Consider the following 17,210-nt stretch of genomic DNA (forward strand, 5'->3'; position numbering starts at 1 on the left):
CTTTGTTGATTTTCGGAGGAGTGGGGGTGGGTGGTGGGGGGTGCTGCTGCTGTCTGCAGGTTATCTAACTCACTAGGTATGACTGTTTCGCTAAATGGAGCAGCAGCGTCAGTGGGGAACAGGGCACGAGACTGTAGAGTTATGGACCCTCGTGTACAATCAGTGAGAGCCATAGTGAAACACAATATTACACATTTATGAACAACACAAAGTCATATTAATTACTTCACGCCATTACTTCAGTTATTCCCATAGTAGCAGAAATTTTTTTTGAACATTGTCAAATATACGTCAGGGCTAATAGTCTCGGGTGCTGTTTTACTTCACAGTTATTTTTCAAGGTTGTCAGTAATATCAGAATAAATATCACACACTTGAATGTTGTCCAAGAGCTTCAAGGCATAGTCACTGATGTCATTACTTCAGTTATTGTCAAGATTGTGGGTCATGAGAACTTAATTATAATATTAATAGTTTTATGATAATAATAAAATTAAACAGCAACAAAAAAATATGAAAAAAGTTATGTGTATAGTACTTGTCTTACATTATGATAGTCCTGATTTTGTGATCAATCGCCAATTTGCAAGTGCTCTACACAAGGCTAGATGTTATTAGAGGTCAAGGATGTCAAATATCACGAAAAGGCGTGGCTGGCAGAGGAACCTCCCTCCGATTGGGCCACCAGAAGTAGAGATGAAAGGAGAGGCTGGAGCAGCGGGGTGCCCGAGCCTCAGCCTGAGAAGGATAATTGGCGATGCAGCAAAGCCATTGATATAATGTGTAAGTCAGATGCTGACCACCGGTCCGCGGCGCCACAGGACCATGTTTTCAGCGTTTCTTTTCGTGTTGGTATCAAGTTACCGTGCCCTGGCCAAGAACGCTAGCATTGAAGAGGGGAGAGAAAAGTTCTACCTCCCCATCTTGGGTTTATGTAAACGACTAGGGCTCCTTGCATTAGGAAGTATTCGGATTCTAAATGTTTATTATTATTATCACTAGCAATACTCGTGCTCCTCACGGGATGTAACAAATGTTTTACGATTTTCATTAATCACTGATGGTGTGGATATTAAAGTATCCATCCCATGATCAATTGCTATTACTGTTGCAATGGTCGACTTATCTTGTCTGAATCATGACTGATTTATTATTGTATTCATAGCTTCAAAGCGATGGTGATTGGAGTAGATTAGCTCCCCTGATCAGCGGAGCCTTATTTAACTATCAGTCATATGATAACCACACATATGATGGTTAAAACCCTTATAACTTTGGAACCAGCCAACCCTTTTTTTATGAACTTAAACATGAATACGCAGGCCATTAGTCCCTTCAAAGAAGAAAAAAATCAACTCGATTTTCTGCGAAAAACATTTCGCTGTGATTTTGTAATTTGTAACTGCTAGTTTGTAGACCCTTCCTCGGAGTATGTAATAAAAAATGTTTCATTGAAATATTCGCAGAACTTTGGGAGTTATGGATGTTTATGTATTGGAGAATCAAACACTAAAACCCTTATAACTTTGGAACCATCCAACCATGTTTTTATGACATTGAACATGAAGACGCAGCACATTAGTCCCTTCAACTTAAAAAAAAATAACTCGAATTTGTGAAACATTTCTCGCTGTGACTTGGTATTTTGTACTGCTATTTTGTAGACCCTTCCTCAGATGCAGAGTATGTAATGAAAAAAGTTTCATTGAAATATTCTCAGAACTTTGGGAGATATGGCTGATTATGTATTTTGACCATCGGGCCCCGTAATGACCTTGACCTATCCAATATAAATGTTGCACACAATCGGCTATCGTGTGTCTACATCTACATCTACCTACAAAGTTTGGTTGAAAAATACTTAGCGGTTCAGGATTTATCGCAGTTCCTATATTGTGACCACAGACCATTTATCGATACATACTTACGGAATGGAACAATCGCAAACGTCCCCGCTGGATGACGAATTAAATTATAAAAAAACGTATCAGTAAAATAAAATAACAATGAACAGCACACATTCCCTGAAAAGTAATGTAGCGTGGGGGAAAGGGAGAAAAAAAAAGTGACACCGCGTGGATTCGAACGTACGTGATTAGAACATGATGAAGCAAGAGTGTCCTAACCAACTGCAGACCTGATTACCACTAAAATTTCCTGGTGTACAAATGAGGCTAAAAATGTGTACAATCAGAATTTTAAGGTGTACAATTCATTCTCGCGGTACACACTGTGCTTTATTCCCCCCTCAAACCCCATTATTTAAAGACTGTAAATACATGTAAGAAAGAATTTGTGCTGAAAGTAAATTAAAACATTTTTGTTGAAAAAAAACCCATACACTATTAGATATTTGAAAATGTGACACAAAACGAATGATAGAAAAACATAATTTTTATTTTTGACCTCTGAGGAAAATTTGCATCAGCTGCTGTCAGCAGTATTGAGTTAGCCCTTCATTTCTGTCACTGCACTGGTCTGTATTTTCTGGTCTCATACAGTCCTCTTTACACATTGCTTTCTGGGCTCACACAGTCCTCTTCAGACTTATATTTTTTAACTCCTGAAGAACCCCATAATTAAGGTAGTCATGTTCCATCTTCACACAAAAAACCCTTCAGTGATGTACAGGAATATTCTCGATTGAATTTTTTTTTTTTTTGCGTATGATTTTAATGTCTGGCGTATAATCGTACAGCGGTCTTCAATTTCGTAAGATTGTACGCAAATTTCGTACAGTAACCAGGTCTGCAACTGGCCTACTAATAGTTTGCAAAAGTTTCAGGGAAAAATACAGCTATGACAATGCAAAAACCATAGGCAATGGATGTTCCGTTTGCCATTCCAATAAGTAACAACGATAACAACTTGATAGGTTTGAGAGTGAACTTGATTTGACATGATACTGTGTTGTCTAAAGTGTTTATTGGATTCTCGGGCAGTTTTATCCCGGACGGCTGCATGTCGAGTTTCAGGGCTGCCTAAGGGCATCCGGCGGTAGGTAAACATATTTAATGTTCAAATAAACCCACTTAATTAAAAAATAAACACATTAGACCCAGCCAGTCCTGATCGAGGTGGCCTCCACTATGCCCATGCAAAAGGAATAACGTGAAAGTTGCCCAGTACCACAGAAATTAGCAATTTCGTGTGACTGAGACTACCAGTACCTGTATTAATATATGAATTATTATTGGCAACGGTAAGCGATTTCACACAGATTAGCGCGGGACAAATATTGACAGATTTTTTTTTTATCATAACTGCAATGTTCTTCTCCCCCCCTCCCCCCCCCAAAAAAAACCAACAACAACGCAACACCTCCTCCCTCCCCAACCCCTAAGAAGAACAGGTCCGACAAACCCCTGCGTCACCCAGTAAGCTTTTTGTTTTTTAAATTAACGACGCCAATGGAATTCGATCTCCTGCCTCGGACACTTTCGTTTTGTCACGTTAGGAGAGCAATTTACCAACTTATCTATTTTGCGTCTTGACAGTTCGCGTGAGTGATATTTTAGTGACTTTTGTGACATATAGACTGACCGGAACCAACGCAAACGTCCACCCTCTACTCTGGGAGACGAACAACAACACAATGCATTCAAACGAAGTAGTTTGTTGATCATAGTGCAATTATCCCGTTTGACTTGTGTCTGTTCTCAATATGACTAACATATATATGTACTCATTTCTCCCAAATGGGTAAAGCTATTGAAACTCACTTTGGCTATGAGCTCGAGGTCCATGGGAATAAACGCTCATAATTATGTCCTGCGGATTAATGACCCTGGTGTCACTCAAAATTATCCCGCCAGGAAATGCTATTTCGTATACATGTACTCAATTGTCTAACCGGCACGGTTGGCCTAGTGGTCAGGCGTCCGCCCCATGATCGGGAGGTCGTGGGTTCGAACCCCGGCCGGGTCATACCTAAGACTTAAAAATTGGCCATCTAGTGGGTGCTCCGCCTGGCGTCTGGCATTATGGGGTTAGTGCTAGGACTGGTTGGTCCGGTGTCAGAATAATGTGACTGGGTGAAACATGAAGCCTGTGCTGCGACTTCTGTCTTGTGTGTGGCGCACGTTATATGTCAAAGCAGCACCGCCCTGATATGGCCCTTCGTGGTCGGCTGGGCGTTAAGCAAACAAACAAACAAACAAACTCAATTGTCTCCAGTAAGGACACAGTTATTTTCTCAGAATTTAAGGCCCCAGTTTGTGGTGATTGATATTGATTTGATGATCCTAGTGCCAACATTATCCCGTCAGGCATGGTTTAAATGTTTTCGTTTGCACCCACTTTTCTCCAAAACTGATAAAACTGTTGACACCACTATCAGGAAGCATGCTCATCGGAGTCGATGCCGAGAAGCTCTGAACTTTGGTGACCCTAGGTACCATATTATCCGGCCAGGAAGGGTTTTAATATATGCTCAACATACACCCGTTAGGGTCCATATGTTATATCAGCCCCAGATACTTTACTTGATTTTTGCTTTCGGTCCAGCCGACTCTTTTGCGCCATATCAGGACCAACCAGCCCGAGATGTCTTATCATTTCGATGAAGAAGACTTTAAATAATAAAACAACAACCACAGCACAAGATGATAAACGGAAAGTATTAGGATCATTATGGTCACATGTTAATTATTATTTTGTTACCCCTTTATCACATGCCGGCTATTGATACATGCCATATCATTATTTTTGTTACCAAAACGAATACGTTGTGTGTGTGTGTATTGTTAGGAAAACTCCAATCTTTTAGATTAGTTAACAATGTATCAAGAAAAATCACATACTTGAGCGAGTTTCTAGGTGACCCTCTTCGTGATTAGGGACCTAATGTACATCCTATATGATCTTCCATAAATGGGTTCGGTTGCTATTTGAATTTTCTGTAAAAGGGGTCGCTCAGATAATCGTTAAAATGTAACTGACAAGTCCAGTGGCTAACGAAGGAAAGCACCGATCACCATCAAGACTAAATCACTACCAGATGTCAGTAGGAATGTTGGTAACTGATCCACTGACCGCTATCATATTTTACCACTCGCGTACATTCCGTAGAGTACCTAGAGACCAATCTAGAGCATAATTGTATTTCATTCCCTCTGCTAGAACTGACTGGGCTTGCTAATATAAGCAAGCGTTAGTTTGTAACACATTCCCTGGCCCGTCCCAAGAGAATACAAGAAACTAAGTCCATCTCACGATGAACACGAGCCGAAATCATATGCACTCGACTTATGAAATAGAAAGAAATCAAATACGACGAAGAGAAGAAAAAGTTTGAAAGTACCATTGAACTTCCATGTCGGCGTGTGGCTGAGCTTAAAATAGGAATGTTGTTGCAATCTGTTAGGCACTTTCCCTTTTGACAGGTAGTTTTTGCATGTACAGCAAAACACGGCCTTTTTTTACAAATCCTAAAGACTGTCGGAAACTTCGCATGCTCTCTTGTGAACGCCATGTGAAACATTGATTCTGAAACAAAAATCTATGGCATGAATGACAATGGAAAGACGGTCTCTCTCTGATTCCAAGTTCATAATGACAGTTATGAAGTGCTGAATTTAGAAAATCTGTAGATGAAGTAAAATCATTTGAATGTTGGCTTGTTGAAACTTCATAACAAACAGCACCTCGTCTATATCATTATCTGAAAGAATGCAAACTTCCTTTGAAACACCAACATTTGTATGGAAAACTTCTGTTTCTGTCATCTTTGATTTCATTTGACAACTTGGACTGATGGCATCTTCCAGAGATATATCCATTACTTTCAACTTGCGCCTCTTTGTATTCCTGTAAGCCTGCCACTTATTTATAAAAAGAAACGTTTGATACTTTTACCAAACAGTTAGTATAATGCACGCTCTACCTGTATTCGTCTTTAAATTCTGCAAGACTGAAGCGAAAGAGGTCTGTCTCAGTTTTGTCGTCAGTTTGTTGTGTACATTTACACACGCACAACGAACAACACATGCACAGGCCCGGGGAAGTTCTCCTTCCTTATGTCCGACCATAGACGTATACATGTAGTTTACATGTTTATTAGTCATCTATTTGATTGATTACGTGTATGATATGACGGAGAGTCGCATCGGTTTGATGCCGTGAACCCAACCGTGGCTGTGGCTGTCGTTTGAAGTAGCCTACTTCTTTATAAAGATTCATTTACATTCTACTTCTGACCAAGGCATGTTTGGTACCTACTGAATCCTTGTTGCGTGTAGTTTTACGTGGCACGTTGCCCAAAGTTGTATTCTTGAGGAGCATAAAATAAAACGTGTTACAAAGTTATCTCAAAACTCTGCAGTGACTGCTCGCGCAGCAGGTCAGCTAATTATAGCACGCAGCCTCCACAGACAGCTTTCGAGCCGAGACCATATGACTCGCCGCTCCTGCGGCTCGTCAATGAAAGATATATATGCTACACGGAAGCGTTGTATAGACCGAAACAGTTCAAAATAATGATACTGGATTCAGACTTCAAATTATTGTTTTCATATTAAGCCTACGAAAAATAACTTACATGTTAAGAGAAATAATACATGTATCGAGAGACATTGGCATTGCTTTTATTCTAGGCTACATCTCTTATGGAGGCATCTTACACACTCTCTCTCTTTCTTCACCCTCCCATCTCTCTCTCTCCTTCTCTTCCCCTCTATCTCTCTAATATTGACAACACCCCTCATATGATCACTCAACCTCTCCCCATCGCCCTCTGTCTCTCACCTTCTTACACACACTCTCTCTTTTCCCAACTCTCCTCTCTCTCCATCTCTCTCTCTCTTCAATAATGACACCCCCCATATATATCACTCTACTTATCCTCCACTCTCGAATCTCCAAACCTTCGGTTAAGCGTGATTAACCGGTATCGTACCCCTATGACAGCTAATATTCCATATTCTCTGCATTCTCTGCTTGCTGCATTACGTTAAAGGTTGTAATGCTCTTTTTTTTTCAAGCCAAATTTCACGTCAACCAACTTTCATCAAGACGTTATTTAAAGCGTCATTGTAGAAATTACATTCGGAAATATTTGGGGAATCCCTGTCATAACATTTTTTTTCTATTTGTTTCCCATCAGGCATTTTTTGTTTTAATCACAAGTAATATAATACAGACACACACAAAGAGAGACAACTATAGTGACAGCCGCTCTATCATGCTAGGACTGGTGTCAGTATACTGTGACTATACGAGGATGTCAATCAATCAATCAATATGAGGCTTATATATCGCGCGTATTCCGTGGGTACAGCTCTAAGCGCAGGGATTTATTTATTTTATTTTTATTTTATGCAATTTATATCGCGCACATATTCAAGGCGCAGGGATTTATTCTTGCCGTGTGAGATGGAATTTTTTTTTACACAATACATCACGCATTCACATCGGCCAGCAGATCGCAGCCATTTCGGCGCATATCCTACTTTTCACGGCCTATTATTCCAAGTCACACGGGTATTTTGGTGGACATTTTTATCTATGCCTATACAATTTTGCCAGGAAAGACTCTTTTGTCAATCGTGGGATCTTTAACGTGCACACCCCCATGTATTGTACACAAAGGGACCTCGGTTTTTCGTCTCATCCGAAAGACTAGCACTTGAACCCACCACCTAGGTTAGGAAAGAGGGGAGAAAATTGCTAACGCCCTGACCCAGGGTCGAACTCGCAACCTCTCGCTTCCGCAAGTGCGTTACCACTCGGCCACCCAGTCCGATGTAAGCCTCTGCGACTTCAATCTCAGTGTGGCAGTACATTAATCTGCTGACCATAAACAAGGAATGCGTCCAGCTGTCTCTCTAGCTCTCCAGTAGGTTTCTCAGCGGGCTACCTGCTTGACGACGTTCTAATTGATGGCACGCGAACCGTGTAATGTATAGCCACTACGCGAGTCGAACCGCTCTACGACTAGCTGTATCTCTCCACGGCCCCCCACCCCCACCGCCAGCATCACGCATCCCTCTCTCTCGCCCTTCCTCTCTGCCCCCGTTCCTCTCTCCCCCCCTCCCTCTCTCTCCCCCTCTTTCTTTCTCTCCCATCCTCTCTCTCTTTACCCTTAATTGTCAATCCGTTTTTCATTGCTAAATTCATACGGATAAATAAAAGCTTGATGTTTAACAAGAATCACCTCTGATTTGTTATTTGCACTGTCACTGAAGACTAGACCGTCAGTGAAACTTAATAATCCAGACAGCATTATCCACCACCACCCATTATATAAACATTCTATTTTGTGTAGTCCCGATATCAATGTTGCAAACCTTTTGATGCAGCTTTTAGTAATATAAAAGATTTGATTTATACGTATTCCCTGTTTCACTCAATGAATATATATATATTCCCTAAAATATCCAGGTAATATACATATTTCCTGGAATTTGGATGTCATTTTTGGATGACGTATTCCCTGACTTATATTTAGCATTCAAAAGGAGACACTTTGATGGAGTCTTCTTCTTCCTCGTTCGTGGGCTGAAACTCCCACGTACACTCGTGGTTTTTTTGCACGAGTGGAATTTTACGTGTATGACCGTTTTTTACCCCGCCATTTAGGCAGCCATACGCCGTTTTCGGAGGAAGCATGCTGGGTATTTTCGTGTTTCTATAACCCACCGAACTCTGACATGGATTACAGGATCGTTTTCGTGCGCACTTGGTCTTGTGCTTGCGTATACTCACGAGGGTGTTCGGACACCGAAGAGAGTCTGCACAAAGTTGACTCCGAGAAATAAATCTCTCGCCGAACGGGGGATCGAACCCACGCTGATAGCGACCAACTGGTTACAAAGCCAGCGCGCTACCGACTGAGCTACATCTTCGCCCACTTTGATGGAGTGAAAAATATCTCTCTCTCTCTCTCTCTCTCTCTCTCTCTCTCTCTCTCTCTCTCTCTCTCTCTCTCTCTCTCTCTCTCTCTCTCTCTCTCTCTCTCTCTCTCTCTTATGCTTACAAATATAACAACAATTGCATAACAATAGAATTTACAACACAAAATTACACTGTTTGCACCAATGAAGTGAGAAAAAATGACTTTTGTATTAGCAAAATCAACAAGCCGTAATAACTCTAGTTGGCGGGATATATTTTGTTTGTTTGTTTGTTTGATTGTTTGCTTAACGCCCAGCCGACCACGAAGGGCCATATCAGGGCGGTGCTGCTTTGACATTTAACGTGCGCCACACACAAGACAGAAGTTGCAGCACAGGCTTCATGTTTCACCCAGTCACATTATTCTGACACCGGACCAACCAGTCCTAGCACTAACCCCATAATGCCAGACGCCAGGCGGAGCAGCCACTAGATTGCCAATTTTAAAGTCTTAGGTATGACCCGGCCGGGGTTCGAACCCACGACCTCCCGATCACGGCGCGGACGCCTTACCACTAGGCCACCGTGTTGCGGTTTGGCGGGATATAGTGATCCTTACATCGTTCGAAAAAAAGACCAATAAAGCTACCCTTTCAAACCATGTTTGCTTGCTTATTTGCTATTGTATTTGGTTGTAATATGTTATATAGAATTGTGCATGTGAAGGGATATTATATTTTTTAAATATGGAAAAAGTGAAAGCTAATTTAAAATGTATGGACAGATTAATTGATGAAAATGGCTCTCAATAACGACGCAAAAAGGAATTTTACAGGAGCAAGTGAGATTTTATAATATTTTAACGTGTTTGATAAAAATGGGAATTTTGTTGAGGAGGGTGCTGAAAGTAAAGTTCTTAATTTAAATATTCCTCAGTTAAATGAAGAACGAAAATATGTTTTGGAAACTGATTTTACCGTGTTAGAAATCGGCAGGGCGCTGTCTTTATTTAAAAAAATGGTTCCTCACCAGGTTTAGACGGATTGACTACAAGTTTCATGAATGTTTTTTGGCCTAAAGTAAAAATGATGGTGGTTAATTCCCTTCAAAGTGCATTTAGAGTCGGTGAATTGTCAGATACTCAGAAAAGAGCAGTTATCACGTTGATCCATAAGGGTAAAGATTTGCCGAGAGATAGCCTTAAGAATTGAAGACCCTATACGTATCTGTAACCAATACAGATTATAAAATGCTGGCAAAATGTTTATCGCAGTGCTTATCTGGTGTTATTTCTGACCTCGTGTCAGAAGATCAGACAGGATTTATTAAGGGAAGAAAGGCAAGTAACTTGATTAGATTAATTTATGATGTCATTAATTAGGCTAATGAAAGAAATCAAGCAGGTAATTTATTACTTGCCCTTGACTACGCTCGAGCCTACGATTCCATCTCAAAAGACTATGTGGTCTGGTCCTTTAAAAAAAATTGGTTTTGGCGAAAAATTTGTTAAATGGATTAAAGTTTTAATGACAAACACCACGAGCTGCATAAATTATATGGGTTGGATTTCGGAAGAAATAAGTGTGAATTCCGGAATCCGTCAGGGATGTCCCCTCTCACCTTTGGCCTTCGTGCTTGCTGTAGAATTATTAGCAATCAAAATCCGAAGTCACCCCAATATTAAAGGATTTGCCTTACCAGATGTAGGTTTTGCAGAACAAACATCGCGTATCTTGAAACTGGCTATGTACGCCGATGACATAACTGTTTTACTTCAAGATAAAAACGACATGGAAACGGTTTTGAAAATCATTGATGATTTCTCCAATATATCTCGCTTAAAATTAAATAAAAGTAAAACGGAAGCAATGTGGTTGGGATCGCGTAAAAACTGTCAAGAGAAATATTGCAAGATTAAATGGAATACCCAGGTTAAAATCATGGGAATTATTTTTAAAAATGACATACCGGCCTCTGAAATTATGGAAAATTGGTCCAAAAGACTTGAAAAAGTTGAACAAATCATTTGCAGATGGTCAAGAAGAAATGTAAGTATAAGCGGCAAATTATGTATTATTTTTATTTTAATTTAAGTCCTTCTTAGTTTCACAATGTGTTTACGTTATGCAGGCGCTTCTTGCCCCTGTTAAAGTTCTCTATAAGTTGAATACTATTTTGTTCAGGTTTCTCTGGAAAAGAAAGTATTCAAATATAAAAGCCGAAATGTATTGTGTAATGTGGTGGAAGAAGGTGGTATTAACATGATAAACGTCCACGATATGCAGACTTCTTTTTTACTCACATGGGCAGCAAAACTTCAACAACAAAAACATGAACCGTGGACAACGATTCCATTAAGTCTTTATCAGGTATTTGGAAGAAATTTACTTTGTTTTAAAGCCACAACACCACTAAAACTGTTCCAAGGTATTGAATGCATTCGATCAAACTTTTGGACAGAAGTTCTCTTAAAATGAATCCATAATAAAGCATTGATTTATGAGAGAGAAGATCGCTTTGGCGATCAATGTTTGTGGAACAATATAAAAGTGGTTTATAAAAATAAAAGCTTATATTTTAAAAAATGGATAGAAGCGCACTTAGATACGGTGAAAGATATTTGGGTGAACGGAGATATGATTCCTTTTAACCAGCTGTGCACAAAGATAAGATACAGTCCCTCTAGATTTTTTGAGTACGGCGCAGCGAAGACTGCTGTGCGAGCGCTTGCACTTCGCAAAAACACAGCCAGCCCGCGAGCAGACGAACACAATAATGACCTTGACACTGACACGGAACCCGGTGATCATTAACCCCTCCGCGAGAAAGTTTCGCATGCTGATAGTCCAGTCTAAAGCGAGCGAGCCTTGCGCTGCTACAATACAATACAATACAATACAATAACTTTATTAATCTCTAAAAGAGAAATTACATTGCTGAGCGTTTGTGTCCGTAATAATAACATACATAAAACATTCAAAATAAACATTTGTTCTTTGTCCTGAGAAAATATAGTACATTGGTTATCACATAAGAAAGTATATTAAAAATAAATTAACATGCATTCACCATCAACAATGCACAAAAGAAAGTCAGCACCTTGCCGGTTATCACATATTGTCTAAGAGAGTAGAATGCAAAACAAAATCAACAATACTGAAACAATACAGAACACTGACCCCGTGCATCAGAGCGACAACACCAGCATCTACCGCCCCACCTGAGAATTGAAGATGTGAATTGCAGATGGAATGAACGAATTTCTGTAGCGTGTGGATCTTGCGGTTGGTTGTCTGAATCTGTTGCTCCTGTCTGTCCGTCTACTGTCAAATTCCGGTCTGAGTGGGTGCGAGTCGTCAGCCAAAATCTTCTGTACCTTGTCAGTCAGTCGTCGTTCATGTGTTGATGTGAAATTGTCCTGCTTCCTCCCAACCACCCCACTTGCTTTCCTGATGAATTTATCTAATCTATCCCTGTCTTGCTTGTTGATGTTGCCACCCCAACACACGGAGCCAAAGTACAACACACTATTGCACGTTGAAGTGTAAAACATCTGAAGGATTTCTTGTCTGATGTTAAAAGACCTGAGTTTTCTCAAAAAGTACAGGCGAGAGTGGAGTTTCTTCACAAGGGCATCAGAGTTTGGTTTCCATGTCAACTTATTGTCTATAATCACCCCCAAATACTTATACTGCTCTACCTTCTCTACGACCTCCCCCTTGATCACTATCTCCCTGTGTACATGTTCCCCCCTCCTGTTGTCCATTATCATTTCCTTTGTCTTCCCCACATTAAGCTCTAAATAGTTGTTTTCACACCACCCCACAAACCTATCTACCTCCTGCCTGTAGTCAGAGTCGTCGTCAACAGTCAGCAGTCCGGTCAGTCCAGTGTCGTCAGCAAACTTGGTTATGGGGCAGGAGTCACTAGAACTTCTGAAATCTGCTGTGTAGAGAGAAAAAAGAAAAGGTGAGAGTACTGTGCCTTGTGGTGCCCCTGTGTTTGTGCAGATTGTGTCTGAAACGGATTGCCCCCCCACCCTAACATACTGTGGCCTGTTTGTCAGGTAGTCCATAACCCAGAGGATGGTGGCTGCTGGGACATTCATGCTAAAAAGCTTCTCCGCCATTAAATGAGGCTGTATAGTATTAAAAGCGCTGGAAAAATCAAAGAACATCAAGCGAATATAAGAGCCAGGCTTTTCTAAATGAGAGTAGATCTTGTTTAAAACATTCAACACAGCATCATCAACACTCCTGTTTTTCCTGTATGCAAACTGACATGGATCAATAAAATCTTTCACACAATCACTCAGTTTGAACAAAACAACTCTCTCAAAGACTTTCATACAAACAGAAGTAAGTGCCACAGGTCTCAGGTCATTCATGGTTATCACAGTCTTTTTCTTTGGCACAGGAACAATGCATGAAGTTTTCCATAGGGCCGGTACCCTGCTAGCTCCAAGCGACATGTTAAAAATGACTGAAAAAATATAACTAAGTTGCTCTGCACATAGTTTTAAAACTTTGGGCATCATCCCATCTGGTCCCCCCGCCTTGCTAGCATTAACATTCTTCAGCCCCCTCTCCACCTCTTCTTCCGTCACCACTATTGGGGAATCTCCTTCCCTAAGCCCACTATCACTGGTCAACCTGTCCCGCATTGCCTTCCTTTCCCCGCTGAAGTCATGTTTATCGAAGCGTGCATAAAACTGGTTGAGATCATTTGCATCTGACTGCGTAGCGTTGCTTTTTTCCTTACTCCCACCCTTCTTCCCCTTGTAGCCACTCATGACATTCAACCCCTCCCATGCCTTCTTCATGTTGTTCCCCGTGAAATTTCCCTCTACCTTCCTCTTAAACTCTTCCTTCCCCCTCCTTATCGAACTCTGGACCTCCCTCTGAACCTCCCTCATGTTACAATTCCCTTCTCTAAAAGCTTTCTTCTTCTTATTCAGCACATCTTTGATATCTTTCGTGACCCAGGGCTTTGTATTGCTGTACACCTTCACTGTTTTCTTCGGCACAACATTGTCCACACAAAAAGACACATAATCGGTTTAGCATTCTGTCAGTTCATCAACATCACGGGACGAGTCCACAAATACTGTCCAATCAGTGCAATCGAGGCACCCTCTAAGGGTTTCCATTGAATCGCCCGACCAATCAAAAACAGTCCTAGTGATGGGCGATTCCCGCTGCACACGTGGTCGGTAACGTGGGACAAGGTTTACAATGTTATGATCGGACCGTCCTAGAGCTGGCAGTGCATACGAACTGTACGCATCCTTGACGTTTGAATAACATAAGTCTATAGTCTTGTCTTTTCGTGTAGGGCATGTGACATGTTGGTACAGTTTGGGTAGCACTTTCTTCAGGTTACAGTGGTTACATAAATATCATAAATATCAGGTTAAACTAGATCACAGTTATTGGCTGTTAGCAAGCAAATGTACAAAAGAAGAAAGATTGCGATTGTTACAATGGAAAGTATTACATAATATTTATCCCAGGAATATATTATTAAATAAAATGAAAATTAGAGAAACAAAATTATGTACATTTTGTAAACACATTGATTATGTTGAACACTTTTTTGGGCAATGTGAGAAGTTGACGAGCTTTTGAGAAAATGTCCATTATATTTTTAGGAATACAGGATTAAATGTGCACCTCTCAGAACACGATGTCTTGTTTGGTTATCAACCTAGTAATATATGCCAAAATAATAAGGTACTTAATCACATTATTTTGATTGCAAAAATGTGTATTAGTAAATATAAGTATGGTGATAGATACGATTTGAATAGTATATTGGAAAATGAAATGTACATTGGAAGTATGTGAGTAATGTATAAGTCGAGATGAGGTGAAGTGATATATGACGTTTGTGAATATTATGAGGGGAGTGGGAGGGAGCGGATGGACGAGAATAAGGGGGGAAAAAAAGAGAAAAAAAGTAACCATGTATGGCTCCTCAATTGCTTTTTGTATAAACAACCATGCAAACCACAAAAAAAAGAGAAAAAAAAAAGAAACAGGTTTTCTCCAATTTAAAAAAAAAAAAAAAGTCGCTTGAGGCGAAATTACTACATTTAGTCAAGCTGTGGAACTCACAGAACGCACTGCATTTTTTTACAGTGACCGTAGTCCGCCGCTCGTGCAAAACGCAGTGAAACTGACGAGACTGTTTAGCGCGGTGGTGGTTTCGCTGTGCTGCATGCACGCTTTTCTGTACCTCTCTTCGTTTTAACTTTCTGAGCGTGTTTTTAATGCAAACATATCATATCTATATGATTTGGAATCAGGAACCGACAAGGAATAAGATGAAATTGTTTTTTAATCGATTTCGGAAATTTGATTTTGATCATAATTTTTATATTTTTAATTTTGAGAGCTTGTTTTTAATCCGAATATAACATATTTATATGTTTTTGGAATCAGAAAATAATGAAGAATAAGATGAATGTAAATTTCGATCGTTTTATAAAAAAAAAAATTAATTACAATTTTCAGATTTTTAATGACCAAAGTCATTGATTAATTTTTAAGCCACCAAGCTGAAATACAATACTGAAGTCCGGCCTTTGTCGAAGATTGCTTGGCCAAAATTTCAATCAATTTGATTGAAAAATGAGGGTGTGACAGTGCCGTCTCAACTTTTACAAAAAGCCGGATATGACGTCATCAAAGACATTTATCGAAAAAAGAAAAAATGTCCGGGGATATCATACCCAGGAACTCTCATGTAAAATTTCATAAAGATCGGTCCAGTAGTTTACTCTGAATCGCTCTACACACGCGCACGCACACCGGCACAGACAAAACTTGACTAAATGTAAAAAGAGAGAGAGAGAGAGAGAGAGAGAGAGAGAGAGAGAGAGAGAGAGAGAGAGAGAGAGAGAGAGAGAGAGATGATAATGATGATGATGGAACTTTATTTTTCAAGGATAGAGGTTTAAGGTGACGCCTTTTCTTACAACCGGTCCTTACTTCTAATACAAATGTCTAATAAATGATAAACAAGTAAAGCAACATGACAAATAAACAAAGTAAACGAACGAACCAGCAAACAATCGACAAGTAAGCAAACAAGCAAATAAACATAAACAACAAAATGACAAAGTAAGGAACATACAAATCAAAAGCAAAACATGCAACATATTAATTGAGGTTATACATGTAAAGTGATCGACGGTTAAAGTTCCATCCTCACCTGATCACACTTCACTGACACTATACACAACCATCAGTGTGTATAGGAAACAGGTACTCAACGCCTTCGTCCGTACGGGTTACACACTGTGTATAGCCAAACGGTACCTAATGTGGATTTCGTACGTACAGAAGTCACACAGATCCGTCTGCGTATGACCGGTACCTAAGGTGCTCCTCGTCCGTATGTGTGTGTGTATGTGTGTGTGTGTGTGTGTGTGTGTGTGTGTGTGACAAGCATTTATCAGAAACTACCCGACGGATTTTCTTGAAAATTGATGCATATATTGCTGAGGGCATTTGCTTGTGTCGTTTTTTCTCGGATTTTCGATAGGGCTAAGTGATGACGTCATATTTGACCGTTTGCAAATAAAGTTGAGGCGGCACTCTCACGGCTACAGTTTTTCGTGAATTTGTTTAAAATGTTCGTAACATGATCTTCGACTTCAGTGCGGACTATGGGATTGCACTTCAGCTTGGTACCTCAACAATTCGTTTATGAAATGTTCACTCAAATTTAGCCAAATTTGCCGATTTCTTAAAAGTCGATATTTGAATCACAAAGGTGACACCATTGCATTCTGTATTGCCTCCTGTATCCAAAAATATATAGTTTTGTTGTGTTGGATTCAAATAGGCTTAAAATGAAGAAAACCGGTAAATAGCCGCTTTCTTCATAGTGAGATGAAAACACAAACAAAACTCATTCCTCTATTCCTTATGTTATGCTGATTCAAAACAAAACAAAAGTATATGTATGGTGTTTCGCGCTGAATATATGCTTAAAATGAAGAAAATCTTTGAAAGCAAATCAGGATCTCTCTCTCTCTCTCTCTCTCTCTCTCTCTCTCTCTCTCTCTCTCTCTCTCTCTCTCTCTCTCTCTCTCTCTCTCTCTCTCTCTCTCTCTCTCTCTCTCTCTCTCTCTCTCTCTCTCTCTCTCTCTTTCACTCTCTTATTCTTTCCCTCGAAGAAACTCAACAACATGCACTTACAATCCTAAACATGTGGGTGTGTGTGTGTGTGTGTGTGTGTGTGTATGTGTGTGTGTGCGTGAGTGCGTGCGTGCGTGTGTGCGTGCGTGCGTTCGTGCGTCCGTGCGTCAGTGCGTGCCGCGTGCGTGCGTGCGTGCGTGCGTGTGTGTGTGTGTGTGTAAATGTATGCCG

The 17,210-nt window shown here is 40.3% G+C and overlaps 1 protein-coding gene across 1 annotated transcript in view; it reads left to right on the top strand.

Annotated features, from left to right (window-relative positions):
* LOC138949103 (uncharacterized) overlaps positions 1-17,210 on the top strand; it is a gene marked incomplete at its 5' end in the record, with an annotated part of 35,695 nt that overhangs the window by 13,064 nt on the left and 5,421 nt on the right.

The sequence above is a fragment of the Littorina saxatilis genome, linkage group LG15 (genome assembly GCF_037325665.1).
Source record: "Littorina saxatilis isolate snail1 linkage group LG15, US_GU_Lsax_2.0, whole genome shotgun sequence".
NCBI classification, from domain to species: Eukaryota; Metazoa; Mollusca; class Gastropoda; order Littorinimorpha; family Littorinidae; genus Littorina; species Littorina saxatilis.